Here is a 7503-nt window from a genome sequence, read left to right as displayed (position 1 = left end):
TCTCCACTTTAAAATGCAGAGAAGAGTCCCTCTTTTACCACAATTTTGTGAGGATTAAATCAGATCAAAAAGTAGCAAGATAGCATACTGGTTAAAAGTGTGGCCTCTGGACCCAGCCTGCCTGATTTGAATCCTTGGCTCTGCTACCTACCAGTTGTAAATGATCTGACCTTGGGCAAATCACTTAACTTCTTCATGCCTCAGTTTCCTCATCTTTAAAATAGGGGTAATAATACTTCCTGCCCCATAGGGCTATTAGGAAGATCAATGATTTATACATAAAGCACTTGAAATAAAACAGTGGAGCACCTAGTAAGTGAAGTAGTAGTCATTATTGAAATGCACTTTGCATTAATAAATAATTAAATATAGTAAGCTTCAATAAATGTTAAATACTGGTAAACACAAACCCAATGCACATGAGACTGTTATTACTAAATGTATAATTTTTTTTCATTTCTCCATCACATTTTATTTTTTCATACATCTTTATTGGAGTATAATTGCTTCACAATGCTGTGTTAGTTTCTGTTGTACAACAAAGTGAATCAGCCATATGAATACATATGTTCCCATATCCCCTCCGTCTTGAGCCTCCCTCCAATTTTCTCTATCCCACCCTTCTAGGTCGTCGCAAAGCACCGAGCCGATCTCCCTGTGCTATGTGGCTGCTTCCCACTAGCTATCTATTTTACATTTGGTAGTGTGTATATGTCGATGCTTCTCTCACTTCACCCTATGTTTTCCCTCCCCCACTGTGTCCTCAAGTCCATTCTCTATGTCTGCATCTTTATTCCTGCCCTTCCACTAGGTTCATCAGTACCATTTTTTAAAAATTCCATATATATGCATTAGCATACGGTATTTTTCTCTTTCTGACTTACTTCACTATGTATGACAGTCTCTAGGTCCATTCATCTCCCTACAAATAACTCAATTTCATTTCTTTTTGTGGCTGAGTAATATTCCATTGTACTTATGTGCCACATCTTCTTTATCCATTCATCTGTGATGGACATTTAGGTTGCTTCCATGTCCTGGCTATTGTAAATAGTGCTTCAATGAACATTGGGGTACATGTCTCTTTTTGAATTATGGTTTTCTCAGGGTATATGCCCAGTAGTGGGATTGCTGGGTCATATGGTAGTTCTATTTTTAGTTTTTTAAGGAACCTCCATACTGTTCTCCATAGTGGTTGTATCAATTTACATTCCCACCAACAGTGCAGAAGGGTTCCCTTTTCATCATACCCTCTCCAGCACTTACTGTTTCTAGATATTTTGATAATGTACATTCTGACCGGTGTGGGGTGATACCTCATTGTACTTTTGATTTGCCTTTCTCTAATAATTAGTGATGTTGAGCATCTTTTCATGTGGCCTCTTGGCCATCTGTATGTCTTCTTTGGTGAAATGTCTATTTAGGTCTTCTGCCCATTTTTTAATTGGGTTGTTCATTTTTGTGATGTTGAGCTCCATGAGCTGTTTGTATATTTTGGAGATTAATCCTTTGTCAGTTGCTTCATTTGCAAATATTTTCTCCCATTCTGAGGGTTGTCTTTTCATCTTGTTTATGGTTTCCTTTGCTGTGCAAAAGCTTTTAAGTTTCATTAGGTCCCATTTGTTTATTTTTGTTCTTATTTTCATTACTCTAGGAAGTGGGTCAAAAAAGACCTTGCTGTGGTTTATGTCATAGAGTTTTTCCTATGTTTTCCTCTAAGAGTTTTATAGTGTCAGTCTTACATTTAGGTCTTTAATCCATTTGGAGTTTATTTTTCTGTATGGTGATAGGGAGTGTTCTAATTTCATTCTTTTACATGTAACTGTCCAGTTTTACCAGCACCACTTATGGAAGAGGCTGTCTTTTCTCCATTATATATTTTGGCCTCCTTTATCAAAAATAAGGTGACCATATGTGTGTGGGTTTATCTCTGGGCTTTCTATTCTGTTCCATTGATCTATATTTCTGTTTTTGTGCCAGTATCATACTGTCTTGATTACTGTAGCTTTGTAGTGTAGTCTGAAGTCCAGGAGCCTGATTCCTCTAGTTCCATTTTTCTTTCTCAAGATTGCTTTGGCTAGTCGGTGTCTTTTATGTTTCCATACAAATTATGAATTTTTTTTGTTCTAGTTCTGTGAAAAATGCCAGTTGTAGTTTGATAGGGATTGCATTGAATCTGTAGATTGCTTTGGGTAGTATAGTCATTTTCACAATATTGATTCTTCCAGTCCAAGAACATGGTATATTTCTCCATCTGTTTATGTCATCTTTGATTTCTTTCATCAGTGTTTTATAATTTTCTGAGTACAAGTCTTTTGCCTCCTTAGGTAAGTTTATTCCTAAGTATTTTATTCTTTTTGTTGCAATAGTAAATGGGATTGTTTCCTTAATTTCTCTTTCTGATTTTTCTTTATTAGTGTATAGGAATGTCAGAGATTTCTGTGTATTAATTTTGTATCCTGTAACCTTACCGAATTCATTGATTAGTTTTAGTAGTTTTCTGGTGGCATAGTGTTTTCTATGTATAGTATTATGTCATCTGCAAACAGTGACAGTTTTACTTCTTCTTTTCCAATTTGTATTCCTTTTATTTCTTTTTCTTCTCTGATTGCTGTGGCTAGGGTTTCCAAAACTATGTTGAATAAGAGTGGCGAGAGTGGGCATCCTTGTCTTGTTCCTGATCTTGGTGGAAATGCTTTCAGTTTTTCACCATTGAGTATGATGTTGGCTGTGGTTTTGTCATATATGGCCTTTATTATGTTGAGCTAGGTTCCCTCTATGTCCATTTTCTGGAGAGTTTTTTTAATCATAAATGGGTGTTGAATTTTGTCAAAAGCTTTTTCTGCATCTATTGAGATGATCATATGGTTTTTATTACTTAATTTGTTAATATGGTGTGTCACATCGATTGATTTGCATATATTTAAGAATCCTTGCATTCCTGGGATAAATTCCACTTGATCATAGTGTATGATCGTTTTAATATGTTGTTGGATTCTGTTCACTAGTATATTGTTCAGGATTTTTGCATCTATGTTCATCAATGATATTGGTCTATAATTTTATTTTTTTGTGATATCTTTTTCTGGTTTTGGTATCAGGGTGATGGTGGTTTCACAGAACGAACTTGGGAGTGTTCCTCCCTCTGCAATATTTTGGAAGAGTTTGAGAAGGATCAGTGTTAGCTCTTTTCTAAATGTTTGATAGAATTTGCGTGTGAAGCCACTTGGTCCTAGATTTTTGTTTGTTTGAAGATTTTTAATTACAATTTCAATTTCATTACTTGTGATAGGTCTGTTTATATTTTCTAATTCTTCCTGGTTCAGTCTGGAAAACTGTACCTTTCCAAGAACTTGTCCATTTCTACGTGGTTGTCCACTTTACTGGCATATAGTTATTTGTAGTGGTCTCTTACAATCCTCTGTATTTCTGTGGTGTCAATTGTGATTCCTCTTTTTTCATTTCTTATTTTATTGATTTACATCCTCTCCCTTTTTTTCTTGATGAGTCTGGCTAAGGGTTTATCAATTTTGTTTAGCTTCTCAAAGAACCAACTTTTAGTTTTATTGACGTTTGCTATTGTTTTCTTTGTTTCTATTTCATTTATTTCTGCTCTGATCTTTATGATTTCTTTCCTTCTACTGACTTTGGTTTTCTTTGTTCTTCTTTCTCTAGTTGCTTTAGATGTAGGGTTACATTGTTTATTTGAGATTTTCTTGTTTCTTGAGGTGGATTGAATTGCTATAAACTACCTTCTTAGAACTGTTTTTGCTGTGTCCCATAGGTTTTGAGTTGTCATGTTTTCATTGTCATTTGTTTCTATACATTTTGAAATTTCTTCTTTGATTTCTTCAGTGATCTCTTGGTTATTTAGTAGCTCACTGTTTAGCCTCCATGTATTTGTGTTTTTACAGTTTTTTTCCTGTAATTGATTTCCAATCTCATAGTGCTGTGGTCAGATAAGATGCTTGATACGATTTCAATTTTCTTAAATTTTCCGAGGCTTGATTTGTGACCCAAGATGGATCTATCCTGGAGAATGTTCCATGCACACTTGAGAAGAAAGTGTAATCTGCTGTTTTCAGGTGGAATGTCCTATAAATATCAATTAAATCTATCTGCTCTATTGTGTCATTTAAAGCTTGTGTTTCCTTATTTATTTTCTGTTTGGATGATCTGTCCATTGGTGTAAGTGGGGTGTTAAAGTCCCCTGCTATTACTGTGTTACTGTCAATTTCCCCTTTCATGATTGTTAGCATTTGCCTTATGTATTGAGGTGCTCCTCTGTTGGGTGCATAAACATTTATAATTGTTATATCTTCTTCTTGGACTGATCCCTTGTTCATTATGTAGTGTCCTTCCTTACCTCTTGTAACAGTCTTTATTTTAAAGTTTATTTTATCTGATACAAGTATTGCTACTCCAGCTTTCTTTTGTTTTCCATTTGCATGAAATATCTTTTTCCATCCCTTCACTTTCAGTCTGTATGTATCCCTAGGTCTGAAGTGGGTCTCTTGCAGACAGCATATATATGGGTCTTGTTTTTGTATCCATTCAGCCAGTCTGTATCTTTTGGTTGGGGCATTTAATCCATCTACATTCCAAGTTATTATCAATATGTATGTTCCTACTACCATTTTCTTAATTGTTTTGGGTTTGTTTTGGTGCGTTTTTTTTTCCTCTCTTGTGTTTCCCACCAAGAGAAGTTTCTTTAGCATTTGTTGTAAAGGTGGTGCTGAATTCTCTTAGATTTGGCTTGTTTGAAAGTCTTTTGATTTCTCCATCGAATCTGAATGAGATCCTTGCTGGGTAGAGTAATCTTGGTTGTAGGTTTTTCTCTTTCATCACTTTAAGTATATCCTGCCACTCCCTTCTGTCCTGCAGATTTTCTGCTGAAAAATCAGCTGACAACCTTATGGGTATTCCTTTGTATGTTATTTTTCGCTTTTCTCTTAACGCTTTTTTTTTTTTTTTTTTTTTGCTGTACATGGGCCCCTCACTGTTGTGGCCTCTCCCATTGCAGAGCACAGGCTCCAGACACGCAGGCTCAGCGGCCATGGCTCACAGGCCTAGCCGCTCCATGGCATGTGGGATCTTCCCGGACCGGGGCACAAACCCATGTCCCCTGCATCGGCAGGTGGACTCCCAACCACTGCGCCACCAGGGAAGCCCTCTCTTACTGCTTTTAATATTTCTTTGAATTTAATTTTTGTTAGTTTGATTAATATGTGTCTTGGTGTGTTTATCCTAGGATTTATCCTGTATGGGACTCTCTGCACTTCCTGGACTTGGGTGACTATTTCCTTTCCCATGTTAGGGAAGTTTTCCACTATAATCTCTTCAAATATTTTCTCAGACCTTTTCTTTTTCTCTTCTTCTTCTGGGACCCCTCTAATTCAAATGTTGGTGCGTTTAGTGTTGTTCCAGAGGTCTCTGAGATTGTCTTCAATTCTTTTCATTTTTTTTTTCTTTATTCTGCTCCTTGGCAATTTTTTCCACCATTCTGTCTTCCAGCTCACTTACTCGTTCTTCTGCCTCAGTTATTCTGTTATTGATTCCTTTTAGTGTATTTTTCATTTCAGTTATTGTATTGTTCATCTCTCTTTGTTCTTTAGTTCTTCTAGATCTCTGTTAAACATTTCTTGTATTTTCTGAATCCGTGTCTCCATTCTATTTCCGAGATTCTGGATCATCTTTACTATTATTACTCTGAATTCTTTTTCAGGTAGATTGCCTATTTCCTCTTCATTTATTTAGACTTGTAGGTTTTTACCTTGCTCCTTCATCTGTGACATATATTTTTGCCATCTCATTTTTTTTTGATGGGTGGGATTGTGTTCCTGTCTTACTGGTTGTTTGGCCTGAGGCTTCCAACACTGAAGTTTGTAGGCTTTTGGGTAGAGCTGGGTCTTTGTGCCAAGATGAGGACCTCTGAGAGACCTCATTCCGAAGAATATTGCCTGGGGTCTGAGGTTCTCTGTTAGTCCAGTGGTTGGGACTCAGAGCTCCCACTGCAGAAGCTTTGACCCGACCCCTGGCTCATGAACCAAGATCCCACAATCTGTGCAGGGTGGCAAAAAAAAGAAAAAAAAGGAGAACAATAACAAAGAGAAAAAATAAAATTAGACTAGGAAACTAAGAGATATGTTAGAAAGAATATAAAAATAAAAATAGAGATGAAACAACAACCAGAAGGTAAAACAGAACCACAATAGTAAAAAAGAGGGAAAAAAAAAAAAGCTGAAAAGGCCTTGGCTGTAGGGTGGGGCTTAGGCAGGGGTGGGGTTTAGGCATGTGAGCCTATGCTTTGGACCCACAGGGCTGGAAAAGGCCCTGGGGATGGTGCGGGGTGGGGCTTAGGCTCAGCAGAAGGGGGCCAGGCCTGTGGTCTCAGAGGGCGGGGGATCCAGACTGGGAGCCCGGAAGGCTTCCTGGGCTCGAGGGCTGAGCAAATGCCTTCTGAGCCTCTCCCACTCCTCCTGGAGGGTCCCTCCCACCTGCCTCTCCTGTCCCCCACCCCCACCCCCGGCCTCCCTCCTACGCCCCTAGGGCCAATGCAGCCTGGAGGGGCCTCTGAGGGCATAGGACCAAGAGAGCTGGGCAGGCTTCCTGGGCTGATTGGGCAGGGGAAATGCTTCCCCCCATCCAAGCCCCCAAGAGTCCCTCCAGGTGTGGGAACCCCTCCCCCCTCCCAGCCACCCCTCAGGGGCGCTGGTCCTGTCCGGCCGCCACTTGTCCTCCTGCCTCAGTCCCCCCACGTCCTACTGGTTCGCTTGGGGGCTCCTCCTGTCTCCTTGGGCATCGAGGTCCCCCACTAGCGTCCAGCAGTCACCCTAGTTGTGGGGAGACATGAACTCCTGTCTTCCCAGCTGCCATCTTGACTCTGCCTATCACATTTTAAATATATAATTTTGCTCTGATGTTTGCAAAACATTTATTGAAAGAAAAACAGCTAACAAAAACAATTAACAAGTAACAAATTTAAAAAATAGCAAAAATTAATCACAAAAGACTGTGAAGTAGACTTGTGTTAGTTTCCTAACAAATTACCACAAACTTAGCAGCTTAAAACAATGGAAATTTGTTCTTTTAAAGTTCTAGAGGCCAGAAGTCTGAACTCAATTTTAATTTTTTTACAGAGAAAGTTTGGGTGCTCAAAGTAGTAAAAGGAAAGCTGGTCTACGTTTATAAGTAACAGAATTTCATGTCTGTTATTTTCACTCCTCTTAGAATGTTCAAATCCTATGGTTATGTTGTAGTTTAGATTATGCCTCAGCATTTCCATGAAGCCTTCTCTAATGATATTTCAATTTTTGATCTTCTTCCAAACTAGTCCACAGTAGACAGTTAATAAACATTTTGTTATTTGATTTAATTGGCATCCACAAACCAGGCTTTTCCTTCCAGCAGAGGCAGTTTGTGGAGACAAGAGGAGAGAGAGGAAACTGAAGTGATTCAAACTTGATAATAAAATTAAAGGCTGCTCAGAGTAGAGACGTAACT

This window comes from Mesoplodon mirus, assembly GCF_964341445.2.
Source record: "Mesoplodon mirus genome assembly, chromosome: 3".
NCBI classification, from domain to species: Eukaryota; Metazoa; Chordata; class Mammalia; order Artiodactyla; family Ziphiidae; genus Mesoplodon; species Mesoplodon mirus.
The sequence above is the reverse complement of the archived record's forward strand: the minus strand, read 5'-3'. Positions refer to the sequence as shown.